We start from the raw sequence: 18,278 nt of genomic DNA, 5'->3' as shown, positions 1-18,278 counted from the left end.
TAATATTTGTCTATCTTCCTATATGCTGGACTCTATGTGTGCCCTGGGGCTGTGGCACTGAAGACTCAATCACTGGCAGCTCAGATGGGGCTGTGAGGAAGCAGACTGGGAGCAGCCTCCTGCCCGCTGAGGGGCCTCCATCCTGGAGAGGAAGCGGGCTCCAGGGAAGCAAGATGTGGGTCTGCCAGTGAGCAGCCGCCCGCACCCTGAGACCACCTCACCGTCTGGCACGATTTCTCCCAGTGACGTGGAGAGAGCAGGTAGGCAGGGGACCCTGTTATCCTTCTTTCACCAGTGACAAAACTGAGGCTTGCTAAGATGATGTGACTTGTCCAAGGGCACACTGACTCAGGGCTGTTTTTGTTCTACCGTCACCAATTTTAAATGGTGGAGGTGAGGGGTATGTAGGAAGCCTCTGTGTTATCTTTGCAGCTCTTCTGTAAATCTAATATTATTCCACAATAAAAGGGTTCTTTCGTCTTTTGACCCATCTCACCACCTTCTGAAATATACCAACAAAATCAATTAGTCAACCATTACTGTTCACTGAACACCGGATAGGTATAAGGCTCCATGGTACATATAACCAAGGGGGTAATGAATATGTATCAAACGTGGTCCTTGCTCTCTGTGAGTTCTCAGGTTTCCCCATAGAAAAATAAGACATGTTCAAATGAAAAGTTATTTCTAATGGTACAAGGCAGTTTGATAAGTGCCAACAATACATAGGAGTACAAGGGAGATGGGGAGAGAAACCACTGCTAGGAGGACGTTTTTTTTAATAGGGAGAAAGATTATTTCCTTCTACAAAACAAGTTCAGTGTTGTTTTTTTTTAATTTATTTTTTTTAATTTTTCGTTGCGTTGGGTCTTCGTTGCTGTGCACCGGCTTTCTCTAGTTGCAGCAAGCGGGGGCTACTCTTTGTTGCGGTGTGTGGGCTTCTCATTGCAGTGGCTTCTCTTGTTGTGGACCACGGGCTCTAGGCACATGGACTCAGTAGTTGTGGCACATGGGCTTAGTTGCTCCGCGGCATGTGGGATCTTCCCAGACCAGGGCTCGAACCCATGTCCCCTGCATTGGCAGGTGGATTCTTAAGCACTGCGCCACCAGGGAAGCCCCAAGTTCAGTGTTTTTGACTTAATGAACACTTTTGAAATACGTGAGCACTTCAATCGATAGTACATACATTTTCTCAGGCTTCCTGCATTAGTTATAAAGAAAACCACCAAGTCATATTGATTCTACATCCTAAATATCCCTCACACTGATTGCCTCACTGCTAACCTCACTGCCACTGTCATGTTGTCCCTCCCCTGGACCAATTCATTAACCATAGCCATCTCCCTTTATCTGGTCTAATCTCCACTCACCCTGACTCCCGCTGCCATTAGGTCCATGCTTGTACTGCAGCCTGAGTTAGTTTCCCATGCACTGAGTTGACAGCCCCATGCTTGGGTGGCAGGGGAACCTCAGGAGACTCACCTGAACATGGCTCCTTCACATGTGGCTCCGTCCACCTCTTTATCCCCTTCATTGCCACCTCCCCATTCCCCCAGCCCCTGCTGGGGTTCCCCTAAACCCTGCTTCAGCCATAGTGAGTTTCTTCCCACTGCTCACCCAAACTTTTCTCTTATGAGCCTCAGTGCCTTTGCCATTGCTGCACCCTCTTTGTGGAAAGCCCTCTGCCTCTTCTGTGCCTATGGGAATTGTGGTTATTCTCCAACCCTCAGCTTAAAAATTCCCTTCTCTTTTTCCCTGAAGTTAATCACTTCCTTCTCTGTCTTCCCATAACATACTGCTACTGTGCAACTCATGTATGTTGGACAAAAACTTGGCTTATCCACAGGATGGGGGAAAATATTTGCAAACGAAGCAACTGGCAAGGGATTAATCTCCAAAATATACAAACAGCTCAGTAACAAAAAAACAACCCAATCAAAAAATGACTGGGACCAGAGGACAGACAGCAGAAGTAAGAAGAACTACAATCCTGCAGCCTGTGGAACAAAACCCACATTCACAGAAAGATAGACAAGATGAAAAGGCAGAGGGCTATGTACCAGATGAAGGAACAAGATAAAACCCCAGAAAAACAACTAAATGAAGTGGAGATAGGCAACCTTCCAGAAAAAGAATTCAGAATAATGGTAGTGAAGATGATCCAAGACCTCAGAAAAAGAATGGAGGCAAAGATCGAGAAGATGCAAGAAATGTTTAACAAAGACCTAGAAGAATTAAAGAACAAACAAACAGAGATGAACAATACAATAACTGAAATGAAAACTACACTAGAAGGAATCAATAGCAGAATAACTGAGGCAGAAGAATGGATAAGTGACCTGGAAGACAGAATGGTGGAATTCACTGCTGTGGAACAGAATAAAGAAAAAAGAATGAAAAGAAATGAAGACAGCCTAAGAGACCTCTGGGACAACATTAAATGCAACAACATTCGCATTATAGGGGTCCCAGAAGGAGAAGAAGAGAGAAAGGACCCGAGAAAATATTTGAAGACATTATAGTTGAAAAATTCCCTAACATGGGAAAGGAAAGAGCCACCCAAGTCCAGGAAGTGCAGAGAGTCCCATACAGGATAAACCCAAAGAGAAACACGCCAAGACACATAGTAATCAAACTGGCAAAAATTAAAGACAAAGAAAAATTATTGAAAGCAGCAAGGAGAAATGACAAATAACATACAAGGGAACTCCCATAAGGTTAACAGCTGATTTCTCAGCAGAAACTCTACAAGCCAGAAGGGAGTGGCATGATATACTTAAAGTGATGAAAGGGAAGAACCTACAACCAAGATTACTCTACCCGGCAAAGATCTCATTCAGATTTGATGGAGAAATCAAAAGCTTTACAGAAAAGCAAAACTAAGAGAATTCAGCACCACCAAACCCACTCTACAACAAATGCTAAAGGAACTTCTCTAAGTGGGAAACACAAGAGAAGAAAAGGACCTACAAAAACAAACCCCCCAAAATTAAGAAAATGGTAATAGGAACATACATATTGATAATTACCTTAAACGTGAATGGATTAAATGCTCCAACCAAAAGACACAGGCTTGCTGAATGGATACAAAAACAAGACCCATATATATGCTGTCCACAAGAGACCCACTTCAGACCTAGAGACACATACAGACTGAAAGTGAGGGGATGGAAAAAGATATTCCATACAAATGAAAATAAAAAGAAAGCTGGAGTAGCAATACATTAGATAAAATAGACTTTAAAATAAAGAATGTTACAAGAGACAAGGAAGGACACTACATAATGATCAAGGGATCAATCCAAGAAGAAGATATGACAATTATAAATATATATGCACCAAACATAGGAGCACCTCAATACATAAGGCAACTGCTAACAGCTCTGAAAGAGGAAATCAACAGTAACACAATAATAGTGGGGGACTTTAACACCTCACTTACACCAATGGACAGATCATCCAAACAGAAAATTAATAAGGAAACACAAGCCTTAAATGACATAATAGACCAGACCAGATAGACTTAATTGGTATTTATAGGACATTCCATCCAAAAACAGCAGATTACACTTTCTTCTCAAGCGCACATGGAACATTCCCCAGGATAGATCACATCTTGGGTCACAAATCAAGCCTCAGTAAATTTAAGAAAATTGAAATCATATCAAGCATCTTTTCTGACCACAAAGCTATGAGACTAGAAATCAATTACAGGGAAAAAATCGTAAAAAACACAAACACATGGAGGCTACACAATATGTTACTAAATAACCAAGAGATCACTGAAGAAATCAAAGAGGAAATCAAAAAATACCTAGAGACAAATGACAATGAAAACACGACGATCCAAAACCTATGGGATGCAGCAAAAGCAGTTCTAAGAGGGAAGTTTGTAGCAATACAAGCCTACCTCAAGAAACAAGAAAAGTCTCAAATAAACAATCTAACCTTACACCTAAAGGAACTAGAGAAAGAAGAACAAACAAAACCCAAAGTAAGCAGAAGGAAAGAAATCATAAAGATCAGAGCAGAAATAATTGAAATAGAACCAAAGAAAGCAATAGCAAAGATCAATAAAACTAAAAGCTGGTTCCTTGAGAAGATAAACAAAATTGATAAACCATTAGCCAGACTCATCAAGAAAAAGGAGGAGAGGATTCAAATCAATAAAATTAGAAATGAAAAAGGAGAAGTTACAACAGTCACCGCAGAAATACAAAGCATCCTAAGAGACTACTACAAGCACCTCTATGCCAATAAAATGGACAACCTGGAAGAAATGGACAAATTCTTAGAAAGGTATAACCTTCCAAGACCGAACCAGGAAGAAATAGAAAATATGAACAGACCAATCACAAGTAATGAAATTGAAACTGTGATTAAAAATTTTCCAACAAACAAAAGTCCAGGACCGGATGGCTTCACAGGTGAATTCTATCTAACATTTAGAGAAGAGCTAACACCCATCCTTCTCAAACTCTTCCAAAAAATTGCAGAGGAAAGAATATTCCCAAACTCATTCTATGAGGCCACCATCACGCTGACACCAAAACCAGACAACGATAGTACAAAAATAGAAAATTATAGACCAATATCACTGATGAATATAGACGCAAAAATCCTCAACAAAATACTAGCAAACAGAATCCAACAGCACATTAAAAGGATCATACACCATGATTAAGTGGGATTTATCCCAGGGATGCAAGGATTCTTCAATATACGCAAATCAATCAATGTGATAGACCATATTAACAAATTGAAGAATAAAAACCATATGATCATCTCAATAGATGCAGAAAAAGCTTTTGACAAAATTCAACACCCATTTATGATAAAAACTCTCCAGAAAGTGGGCATAGAGGGAACCTACCTCAACATAATAAAGGCCATACACGACAAACCCACAGCAAACATCAGTCTCAATGGTGAAAAACTGAAAGCATTTCCTCTAGGATCAGGAACAAGACAAGGATGTCCACTCTCACCACTATTGTTCAACATAGTTTTGGAAGTCCTAGCCATGGCAATCAGAGAAGAAAAAGAAAAAAAAGGAATACAAATTGGAAAAGAAGAAGTAAAACTGTCACTGTTTGCAGATGACATGATACTATACGTAGAGAATCCTAAAGATGCCACCAGAAAACTACTAGAGCTAATCAATGAATTTGGTAAAGTTGCAGGATACAAAAGTAATGCACAGAAATCTCTTGCATTCCTCTACACTAATGATGAAAAATCTGAAAGAGAAATTAAGGAAACACTCCCATTTACCACCAAAACAAAAAGAATAAAATACCTAGGAATAAGCCTATCTAGGGAGACAAAAGACCTGTATGCAGAAAACTATAAGATACTGATGAAAGAAATTAAAGATGATACCAACAGATGGAGAGGTATACCATGTTCTTGGATTGGAAAAATCAATATTGTGAAAATGACTGTACTACCCAAAGCAATCTACAGATTCAATGCAATCCCTATCAAATTACCAATGGCATTTTTTATAGAACTAGAACAAAAAATCTTAACATTTGTATGGAGACACAAAAGACCCCGAATAGCCAAAGCAGTCTTGAGGGAAAAAAATGGAGCTGGAGGAATCAGACTCCCTGACTTCAGACTATACTACAAAGCTACAGCAATCAAGACAATATGGTACTGGCACAAAAACAGAAATATAGATCAATGGAACAGGATAGAAAGCCCAGAGATAAACCCATGCACCTATGGTCAACTAATCTACGACAAAGGAGGCAAGGATATACAATGGAGAAAAGACAGTCTCTTCAATAAGTGGTGCTGGGAAAACTGAACAGCTACACGTAAAAGAATGAAATTAGAACCCTCCGTAACACCATACACAAAAATAAACTCAGGGCTTCCCTGGTGGCGCAGTGGTTGAGAGTCCGCCTGCTGATGCAGGGGACAGGGGTTCTTGCCCCGGTCCGGGAAGATCCCACATGCCGCAGAGCGGCTAGGCCCGTGAGCCATGGCCGCTGAGCCTGCGCATCCGGAGCCTGTGCTCCGCAACGGGAGAGGCCACAACAGTGAGAGGCCCGTGTACCACACACAAAAAAATAAATAATAAAAAAAAATAAACTCAAAATGGATTCGAGACCTAAATGTAAGACCAGACACTATAAAACTCTTAGAGGAAAACATAGGAAGAACACTCTTTGACATAAATCACAGCAAGATCTTTTTTGATCCACCTCCTAGAGTAATGGAATTAAAAATAAACAATGAAATTGTTTAATGAAATTTAAAAGCTTTTGCAAAGCAAAGGAAACTACAAACAAGACAAAAAGACAACCCTCAGAATGGGGGAAAATATTTGCAAACAAATCAACAGACAGAGGATTAATCACCAAAATATATAAACAGCTCATGCAGCTCAATGTTCAAAAAATAAACAACCCAATCCAAAAATGGGCAGAAGACCTAACTAGACATTTCTCCAAAGAAGACATACAGATGGCCAAGAAGCATGTGAAAACCTGCTCAACATCACTAATTATTAGAGGAATGCAAATCAAAACTACAATGAGGTATCACTTCACACCAGTTAGAATGGGCATCATCAGAAAATCTACAAACAACAAATGCTGGAGAGGGTGTGGAGAAAAGGGAACCCTCTTGCACTGTTGGTGGGAATGTAAATTGATACAGCCACTATGGGGAACAGTATGGAGGTTCCTTAAAAAACTAAAAATTGAATTACCATATGACCCAGCAATCCCTCTACTGGACATATACCCAGCGAAAACCATAATTCAAAAAGACACATGCACCTCAATGTTCATTGCTGCACTATTTACAATAGCCAGGTCATGGAAGCAACCTAAATGCCCATCGACAGATGAATGGATAAAGAAGATGTGGTACGTATATACAATGGAATATTACTCAGCCATAAAATGGAATGAAATTGGGTCATTTGTAGAGACGTGGATGAATCTAGAGACTGTCATACAGAGTGAAGTAAGTCAGAAAGAGAAAAACAAATATTGTATATTAACGCATATATGTGGAACCTAGAAAAATGGTACAGATGAACCGGTTTGCAGGGCAGAAATTGAGACACAGATGTAGGGAACAAACGTATGGACACCAAGGGGGGAAAGCCGCGGTGGGGTGGGGCTGGTGGTGTGCTGAATTGGGCGATTGGGATTGACATGTATACACTGATGTGTATAAAATTGATGACTAATAAGAGCCTGCTGTATAAAAAAAAAATAAAATAAAATCAAAAAAAAAAAAAAAAAGACTGGAAGATCTTAGTAGACATTCCTCCAAAGAAGATATACATTGACCTCCAAAGAAGGCCGAAAAGCACATGAAAGATGCTCAACATCACTAATTATTAGAAAAATGCAAATCAAAACTATAATGAGGTATCACCTCACACCAGTCAGAATGGCCATCATCAAAAAATCCACAAATAATAAATGCTGGAGAGGGTGTGGAGAAAAGGGAACCCTTCTGCACTGTTGCTGGGAATGTAAGTTGGTACAGCCACCATGGAGAATAGTATGGAGGTTCCTTAAAAAACTAAAAATAGAACTATCATATGATCTAGCAATCCCACTCCTGGGCATGTACACCTGGAGAAAACCATAATTTGAAAAGATTCATGCACCCCAATGTTCAATGCAGCATTCTTTACAATAACCAGGACATGGAAGCAACCTAAATGTCCATTGACAGAGGAATGGATAAAGAAGAGGTGGTACACATATACAATGGAAAATTACTCAGCCATAAAAAAGAACGAAATAATTCCATTTGCAGCAACATGGTTGGACCTAGAGATTGTCATATTGAGTGAAGTAAGTCAGAGAGAGAAGGACAAATATTGTATGATATCACTTATATGTGGGATCTAAAAAAATAGTACAAATAAACCTATTTACAAAACAGAAGTAGAGTCACAGATGTAGAAAACAATCTTACGGTTACCGGGGCGGGGGGGCGGAAAGGGGGAAGGGATAAATTGGGAGATTGGGATTGACATATACACACTACTATATATAAAATAGATAACTAATAAGGACCTACTGTATAGCACAGGGTAGGTACTCTACTCAATACTCTGTAATGACCTATGTGGGAAAAGAATCTAAAAAAGAGTGGATATATGCATAACTGATTCACTTTGCTGTACAGCAGAAACTAACACAACACTGTAAATCAACTATATTCCAATAAAAATTAAAAAAAGAAACTTGGCTTATTCATCTAAAAATTCGTTTCACAAACAATTTTTAAGTAGCTACCATGTGCCAGAGTTGTGGCAGGGTGAAAAGATAGGAACAATCCCTGCCCTCTTGGAGGTCCCCAACCAGTGAGGAGTTTGGAGATACACAGAAGCAATTACAGAATGTGTGACAATGCTATGACAAGGGGCACAGGGCTAGGGGAGTGCACAGAGGGGCCCTTGCCCAGTCTGGGATAAGGCTTGGTGGTAGCAGGTCAGAGAGGCCTTCCCAGGAGAAGCAATGGTAAATGAGACGGGCCCAAGCAGGCATTTGCAATCTGTTCCCCCAGAAAGTTTTTCCAGGGCTAAAGCTGCATCTTATTCATTGTTGTGTTGCCCCATATCTAGGTCTGTAGCTACACATAGTAGTCAATGGGTCCTCAGTAAATTTGCTCACTTGATTCAATGAATTGTTAAGCAAACAAAATCGATGGGCAAATGAAAGCCATCTTACTTTTAAGCAAGTGGAAAACCTCAGTTTAACACCCCTGCTTCAAATATCAGGTGGTTCGTCTGAAGATGAAGGCTGTGTTTTGCCTTTGCATTTTGCATGGTTTATTGTAGTACTTCTTTTTGACCTTTAGATTCAGTTTAGTAATACTGTGTGAGTGGTTTCACATTTTTTTGGAGAGAGTTTGTGACTTTTGTTTCAGTATGCTATAGAAGGAAGTAGTTAATTTAATTTATCAATGTCTGTAAATTTTATGGATAATATTTTTCTTAAAATGTTTGTACAATTTTCTCAACATAGAAAAAGAAAAAGTAAAGTTGTGAAGTGGGAGTGGAAGGAAATTGTAGGGGTAGTGGGCAGGTGGTAGGGGGAAGGGGTGGAGTTAAATACCAAGGATGACCTTGCCTTTATGTCCGGGATTTCAAAGCCATTTCCCATCCGATATCTCTCTTGTTCACAACCAGGGCCAGGCCTTTTGAGAGACCATACTCTACTTCGACGAGTGTGATGGTTAATTTTATGTGTCAACTTGCTGGCCACAGGGTGCCCAGATATTTGGTCAAACATTATTATGGGTGTATTTGTGAAGGTGTCTGGGGATGAGATTAACACAAATTGGTAGGTGGAGTAAAGCAAACGTGGGTGGGCCTCGTCCAATCAGTAGAAGGCCTGCATAGAACAAAAAGGCTGACCTTCCTCTGAGTTAAACGGAGTTCCTTCTTCCTGACTGCCCTCAAATTGGGACATCAACTTTTTTTCCTGCCTTTGGACTCAAATGGAAACATCAGCTCTTCCTGGGACTTGAGCCTGCTGGCCTTCAGATTGGAGCTACACCACCGTTCTCCTGGTTCTCAGGCCTTCAGACTTGGACTGGAACTGCACCACTGGCTCTCCTGGGTCTCCAGCTTGCCAACTAACCCTGCAGATCTTAGGACTTGTCTGTCTCCATAATTGTGTGAGCCAATTTTTTATAATGAATCTTTCTCTGTATATAAATCCTACTGGTTCTGTTTCTCTGGAGAACTGTGACTAACAGAATGAGGTCTTACTAACACCAGGTAACTCATCAACTCACAGATGCCAGAGCTGGGCATCAAACACCTCCCTCAGTTTATGGATGATGAAACTGCAGCCCAAGAAGGAAGTGTCTTCCTGTGGCATATACTCCACCTACCATGTTCACTACTTAGCTGATGCTTGGAATCTCCTTAACTGGAAACCATATTTACAAAGAATACTTAAAATGCAAATATCTCTGGGAGAATAATATACTGATATGAATTCATAAGAGAATATAAGTGACTTGATGAAATGTTTTCTGAAGAGCAATTTTTGGTGGGGGGAGGCAAGAGTACAAGGTAAAAAGATAGACATAGTTCCAACCCTTTTAGAAAGGGGGTCCTTGATGAATGAGAGTTTCAGAGATGGACAGAAGCAAGCCATGCACGATGGGCATAGTTTGGTTTTTAAAAGTGAAAAGAGGGGCTTCCCTGGTGGCGCAGTGGTTGAGAGTCTGCCTGCCGATGCAGGGGACACGGGTTCATGCCCCGGTCCGGGAAGATCCCACATGCCGTGGAGCGGCTGGCCATGTCCAGCCGCTGGCCATGGCCCATGAGCCATGGCCACTGGGCCTGTGCGTCCGGAGCCTGTGCTCTGCGATGGGAGAGGCCACAACAGTGAGAGGCCCGCGTACCGCAAAAATAATAATAATAATAAATAAATAAATAAAAGTGAAAGGAGGAGGCATTTGGGACAGTGGGAGGTGGGGTCCAGGAAGGGCAGGGCAGGCCCACAGACTTTACCTCCTTATGACCTTGAGAGCTGGTCCAGATCACTGTCGTCTATGTTGTGCTGGGAAGCTGAGACTTCACACTTCTGAGGGCATGAGTGGCTGGAGCTGGCCCAATCCTTAATTTCAGTGAGCTCACAAGAAATTTCTGGAAATACAGACTTCTAGCAGTAATGCTTGCCTTTTTAAAAAAATAACATTTTGGGGCTTCCCTAGTGGCGCAGTGGTTGGGAGTCTGCCTGCCAGTGCAGGGGACACGGGTTCAAGCCCTGTTCCGGGAAGATCCTGCATGCTGCGGAGCAACTAAGCCTGTGTGCCACAACTACTGAGCTTGCATTCTAGAGCCCATGAGCCACAACTACTGAGTCCGCATGCCACAACTACTGAGCCTTGAAGCCACAACTACTGAGCCCATGCGCCACAAATGCTGAAGCCCATGCACCTTGAGCCCATGCTCCGCAACAGGAGAGGCCACCACGGTGGGAGGCCCATGCGCCACGGTGAGGAGTGGCCCCAACTCGCTGCAGTTAGAGAAAGCCTGCGCAGCAGCGGAGACCCAACACAGCCAAAAATTAATTAATTAAATAAATAAATTAAAAAAATAATAACATTTTGTGTGCATGCGTCTGCCTTCCTGGCTACATTAGGATGTGTTGTGGGTAGAGTGGGCAGAGGCTGTTTGGAGTCATGAGGTGACCAGAAGCCTATTTTCAAACCTTATGTGTAACTTCTCTGCTTTTTGCTTGTATAAAGCTTCTGATTGAGTTTTCTCTTTGGGTCAACAGCTTGAAAAAGAAAGCTGTGTTATGCCAATCTGGCCAGTATCATAATTGTCCTTCCTGTTTAGAGCAAGGGCAGCAGGCAAGACGGTGAGGATACTTGAAATCCCATTACACAATGAAGGTGAAGGAAATGGGGATGTGTTTAGCTTGGGGAAGAGACTCCTCAGGGGACTTGAGAGCAGTCTTCAGCTATTTAAAGAGCTGTTCTGTGGAGGAAGGAATGGAGTTGTTCTGTGTTCTTCTGAGGCCAGGGGGCTGGAGGAAGGTTACAGGAATACAGATTTTGATAGTCAAGAGTAAATGGGCTGCTTCAGGAGGTAGGGAGCTCCCTGCACTGGAGGCACTGGACCATGGGCTGGATGAGTGCTTGGTGCAGGGGAAGCATTGAGGGTTGGTTGGTCTACATTATCTTTAAGCACTTTCTAACCCTGAGATTCTGATATGAAGCTATGGATGATGGTCAGTTGTAACAGGTAGAGGAGTCTGAAGAAGTTTGTTATGAGCATTCATCCAACCAAACATATTGGTCTGTTGTGTATGAAGCACTCTATTCAGCATGAGAAACTAAAGTCCCCGTCCCAAGGGCACAAATGGCTGTAAGACAAAGTGGAATGTTGTATAGGCCGTAAAGAGGTACACAATTCCCTTTCTCTTCTATTAGATATCTGAATCTGGATGAGCAGGCAGAGTTAGGCTAGCACCTAGGAGATTGTTTTAAGATGGCTAAGGAGAACGTGTCAGCAGAAGAGAGATGGCCACGTGGAGGCTGAAAGGGGGGACCGGATGAGGAAGGTGTTGGGGGTGATCGGTCCCATGCTGTTCAGAAGGGGCTCCCTTGCCAGTACCCTGTTGTGCAGCTGGCATATCTAGTTACCATGTGCTATGGTCTGAATGTTGGTGTCCTCTCAAAATTTGTATATTAGAATCCTAATCCCCAAAGATGATGGTATTAGGAGGTGGGGGCTTTGGGATGTGCTTAAGTCATGAGGGTGGGGCCTTTGTGAGTGGGATTAGTGTTCTTACAAAAGAAAGTTCACAGAGCTCCCTCGCCCCTTCCACCTTGTGAGGACACAGAGAGGTGTTGGTTCTGACCCAGGAAGCAGGCTCTCACCAGAATGCTGGTGCCTTGATCTTGGGCTTCCCAGCCTTCAGAACTATGAGAAATAAATTTCTGTTGTTTATAAGCCACGCGGTCTGTGGTATTTTGTTATAGCAGCCTGGACGGACTAAGACATCGTGGAACATTTGACTCATTTAGCCCACTCCTCTGCCCAGACACCATGCTCACCAGTTAGCATGATGGTCATGATTTGGCTTTTCATGTTAATTTCTCTACAGGAAAGGTGTATGACAGAAGGACCCCATCGCAGCACTTATCTCAGTGTTCTAATCATTTGCTGGTCCATCTGTTACCTAGACTGAGGGTCCTTATGGCTCTCTCTCTTAGCTCAGGGCCTGGTACTTAGCAGGAATTCATGAAATTTTTGTTAAGTGACGAAGGCTGGAGGGAACAATCACATCTAATTGGGGTGGAAGTGGGCAGTGGTCAGGAGAAATAGAGAAGTAACATTTGAGAGCTGGGCCTTCCTTGAAGTGCGAGTTCCTCATTCAGTACTTACTAAAGTCCCTATTATGTACCAGGCACTAGGTTAGGAGACACTGGGTATATAGAGATGATTGACACAGTACTTGCTTTAAAGGAATTTCATGCGATGGAGGAGACATTCCAGGCTGAAGGAGCTACATACACAAAGTCCTGGAAGTGCCTGATGTGTTTGAGGGGCTTTAGTGTGTGAGGCTGGAGATTAGGCTGAAAAAGGGCTAGACTGTAAAGGGTCACTAATCGAAATAGGAAACATTGAAGGATGATGTGGCCTTTAAACCTTGCTCTTCACAGGCCTGTCAGGCCAGAGTTAGGACTTTATCCTGGAAGCAGCAGAGAAATCAATCACTGGACACTCTAAAATGGATGAGTGACATAATTGAATGTGGGTTTCAGTAAATTTCCTTGTGGTAATGTGGAGGATGGGTTGAAATGCCTGGATACTAGGAGAGAAGTTAGAAGGCTACTGCAATAGTCCTAGCAAGAGATGGTGAGAGCCTTTGGGACAGGCATGAGGAGGGGACAGATGTGAGATATTCCAAAGATTAGATACAACAGACCACGGTGACCAGTTGTGGAGGGTGAGGAAGAAGGAATCATTAGAGATGACTGAAATGTCTGGGTAATGCTTTCAAGTGAAATTGGCAAGGAGGATTTGGGGAGGTGTGGCAGGTGCTGGTAATGAATTCAAGTTGTATATTCTGAGATGGAGGGCAGGTCATGAGGACATCAGGTGAAAAAATCCTGTAGGAAATAGGAAACATGGATTCAGAGTTCAGGGCAGAAGTAAGGATCAGAGATAAAGTTTAGGGGTCATTAGCCTTTGGGTAGTGAACAAAGTGTTGGAGAGAATGAGGTCCCTTGTGGGGAGTGTCTTGAGGCACAACAGCCCAAAGACAGAACTCTAAGGCAAGGATACAGCCCATTCTCCAGAGCTGGTGGAACAGAAGCCTCCAAAGAGACAAAAACTGGCCAGAGAGATAGAAGGAGAATCATGGAAGCCAAGAGAGAACTGTGTTTCAGGGAAGGTGCCAGGAAGAGACATCTAAGCCTGCTTTGGAAGTCAGGGGATGTTTACCTAAGGAGGTGATGTCTGAATTAGTCTTAAAGATGGAGAACAGGATGATGCCTGGAAAGGGGAGGTCAGATCTGGCAATTAGGATGCCTGTAGCCTCCACTAGGGAAGAGTCAATGGTGGGGCCAATAGACATATTCATTGGATTGAAGAGTGAGTGCAAGGTGAGAAAGCATAGGTGGCAAATATAAACCATTATTTTTTGAAGCTTGATACCAAAGGGAAGGAAAGAGAGGAAAAAATAGGCTGAGAGTTGAAGGGGGAAGTTCCCTTAGGATGGGTGGCTTGAACCCCAGTGCACTTCTCTGCGTCAGGTATGTTCATGCCCTTCGCCCAGATGATCTAGTCATTCGGTGAGTATATTGAGCAGCTCTCAGGGTAGGGACTGTGTTGGGTGCTGGGCTGCAATGAGGAACAAGACCTCTCAAGGACCCAGTCCAAAGGGTTAAAGAGACAAATAAGAAATTTCAGGTTGGTGTGGTGAGTGCCACAGACAGGGTCAGTATGGGACACGATGGGAGACACTGGAGGTCACAAACCCAGCCTGGGGTTTGGGAGGGCTCCCTGGAGCAGGTGACATCTGAGCTGAGACCTAAAGTAGAAGATAGCCAGGTGGGGCAGGGCAGGGCAGGGCAGGGGAAAAGGCATTCCAAGCAGAATGTTGTTCCTGCAAATCCCGTCCCCAATTTTCTGTAAATCCTAGACACCCTGGACGCCCGAGGAGCCTCCTGCTGTTTTTACCCCTATTTAACATGCTTTCCTGTGTCATAGTGGTTTTTACCCCCTCGTCTGTGTGTCTCCTGAAGCATCTAGTGCAGTGTTCAGCACATGGCTAATGCTTAAAAAAAATTTTACATGAAATCTTCTCAAGCCCAAGGACCACTATCGTGGCTAATACATTTTCAAGGGGCCCCTGGCAAGGTTAACAAATAGAGGTATAAAGGGAAAGGAAAAGTAGACATAGGAAGAAGAATAAGGCTGAGAGAGATGGCTGGGGTGGGAGGTGGGGAGAAAGCAAAGAAACGAAGATCAAGTGTACATAGGGTGGCGAGGGATACAATTCCAAACAAAATCTAACCAGAACTCTCTGCTCCACGGAACCTTGCCTTTGGATTCTTTTCTGTCACAGGCAGAACCCCCTATTCTCCCTCTACTTTAGGGTTCTCCCACTGGAATCTGACTTCTAGACATATTTGATCAGTTATATGCAACACAGCTGCATTTTCTCAGGAATGGGGAGAAGCTGAGAGAAAGAGGGGAGGAAAAAACGCCCTCCAGACCCAACAATTTTCCCACTTCACAGGGTAAGCCAAGACAGAATTCGAATTTCCTTCCCTTGAGAGAGGGAAGCTGGGGGCTGTGTCACACTTCTAAATTGGGTACACAACTCACTAGCTAAGTTCTGTAGCACAGCAAAACTCATTTTGTTTTGCAGCTGGATAAAGTAAGGAAGAAGAAAGCTGGCATTACAGATTTTTGAATTGGCACCATGTCTTTCAAACTCCACCTCTTTCAGGAAATGTTCCTTAATGCAATGGGAGGTGGTAATTTCACTCCCTCTCCCAATGCCTCCTCACCCCAAGAAACCCTGTTTAGAGATGCACTTACCCCTTCATTTGTCGGCCTGACTTTGCTTTTCCCATCATCTCTGGATCCTTTGCTGAATTCTTTGTCTATGTCAATAGGATCAACATAGATAATGTGAAAGAACTCTAAAAACAATGGAAGTCGTAGATAGTAAGGATGGTCTCTGAGGGTGTCAGTGTCACTGGTCCAAGACTGAAAGTTCCTAGGAAAAAGAACAAAGCCTCTTTGAGTTTCCTCTACAGTAAACAGCTTAGTATTATGCTGAATAATAGTATTGGTGGTTGCTGAGTTAATTGTAATTGAAAAAAAATGTCCAGCCAGTTATCACAATATATACGAGAGGAAACAAAACTTCTAATTTAAAATTCAGAGCAATATGTATCCTACAAGGAGTTGGATAAGCCACCTAGAATCATACAGTTACACACAAGGTGGATTTCATGAGCTTTTGTCAATTAAGTTATATCTTTTCTAAAGGGCAATTAGGAATAAAGTTCCCTCCTCTTTCTCTAGAACATACTCCATATCAATTTTCATGAGCCTAGAGAAAAGCACATTTATCAAAGACCAATAAAATTATTATTTTGAAATTTTATTTATTATTATTTATTTATTTGGCTGTGTTGGGTCTTAGTTGCGGCACATGGGATCTTTTGTTGTGGCGTGCGGGCTCTTCGTTGCGGGGCACAGTCTTCTCTCTTTTTGTGGCATGAGGGCTCCAGAGTGCACAGGCTCAGTAGTTGCCGCATGCGGGCTCTCTAGTTGTGGCGTGCGACACGGGCTTAGTCGCCCCACGGCATGTGGGATCTTAGTTCCCTGACCAGGGATTGAACCCGCATCCCCTGTATTGGAAGGCAGATTCTTAACCACTGGACCACCAGGGAAGTCCCCCAAAACCAATAAAATTATTTTAGGTTGAAAATATTAGTGGAGGAGGAAAGAAGTAGCCCGGGTGTAGGCTCTAAAGATGAAAATTATATGAAGGTGTGTTTGTGACAGGTCATTAAATGTATTAGATAGTTGCTATGCCCCAGGCACGTAACTGCAATAACTCATGTCTCGTCATGTTTCCTTCTCTGGGAAAACAATGTGTTGTGTGAAGATTACAGCTGGGGCTGAAAGATGTTGCCATGAGCTTTCCTCATAGTCTAGAGGCCACGAGTACCTCGTTCAAGGACCTTTTCAGGGATTTTTCTCTGGACCTTGAATATTCTCTGATTATTGGGGATGAAACGTATTTGCCCAGAATAACAGTCTTGGTGAAAAGACATTTCTAACCATCATTTCACTGTTTGTCTTTGGTGAAGTTTAGGCCCTTGACAGGTAGTGCGGCTTAGCAAATGCTGCCAAATTCTATAGACAACTAGCGTGTATTTTATTTTCAAATAACTTTTCCTCTATCAAGATCTCAATTCTCACAAATATAGTAACTATAGAATCATTTAACAAGAGTCCAGGCATAGTCTGATCAACCATCTTTTTCTTTTACTCTATGCACCACAGACTAGAAGCGAAAGGTATGACTTTCTTTTATCTTCAAAAATGTTGAAAGTGAGGCCCCGGAAAGATAAGGATATTATTTCCTTAGGATTTCCTCAAGAGGATTTCCTCAGGAGGATCAAGCTTTGGGAGACTGAAAGGCTAGAACCCAGAGATCCCTGATTTTTCTTCTTTCATCTCAGACATGGTGAATTTTGTCTCACATCTATCCCTAGGGGTTGTTGGTGCTCCTTTTGACTTAAAGATTATCTCTTCTTTATTTCGTGTGCTGCGAGACATGCCTGAAAGACACACCAGGCAACTGGATGGCTCCATGCTTGCTCAATGAGTCAGAGCGCATGAAATATTTCTTTAGGAAAAAGGGATACAGTCATCCCTCAGTATCTGTGGAGGGCTGGTTCCAGGACCCCCAAGGATACCAAAATCTGACGATGCTCAAGTCCCGTATATAAAGTGGAGTAGTATTTGAATATAAAGCACATCCTCCCGTATACTTTAAATCATCTCTAGATTACTTGTAATACTAATGCAATGTAAACTCTATGTAAATAGTTGGCATGCAGCAAATTCAAGTTTTGCTTTCTGGAACCTTCTGGAATTTTTTTTCAGAAGGCTAGTTGAATCCGTGAATGTGGAACCCCTGGATACAGAGGACTGACTGTGCTAACTTGGTGTAATGATGAGGCAGTGAAATAGAAGAGAGGGAAGGGGAAGTTGCCTTAAGAAGAAATGATCATAACTTATTGTTTCTTAGAAATGTAATTAAATTGGGGGAACTGGGGTGGCAGGGCTGGGATAACTGTAAAGGTTAAAACATACAATCTAGGGCAGATCAGGCAGGAAACATGTGTTTAAACACTCAAAAAATCTGCAAATTATATGTGAGATAGCCCTGAGTAGCTAAGGCTAAGCATGAGAATCCATCTATCTGATGGGAAAATGACAAACAAGATAAAAAGCACAATCTTTTTGGTTGACCAATATAACCACCATGGAGTTTGCAAAAACAGAACCATCTGTTGTGTAAGGACCCATGGAGAGAGATTCTGTATTTATAGAATCCCGAGTGGGAAAAACAGGCACATTAATAAACTTTTTTTTCAATTCACTAATCTGAAATCCACTTTTCTTCTGGTTTCTCTGCTGTCAACATATACCAGTTGACAAAAACCCAGTCAATTTAAACAAAACAAACAAACAAAAACCCAGTCAATTTAAAAGCAGACAGACT

The sequence above is a fragment of the Leucopleurus acutus genome (assembly GCF_964270905.1).
Source record: "Leucopleurus acutus genome assembly, chromosome: 2".
Lineage (NCBI taxonomy): Eukaryota > Metazoa > Chordata > Mammalia > Artiodactyla > Delphinidae > Leucopleurus > Leucopleurus acutus.
This window is presented reverse-complemented; position numbering follows the sequence as displayed.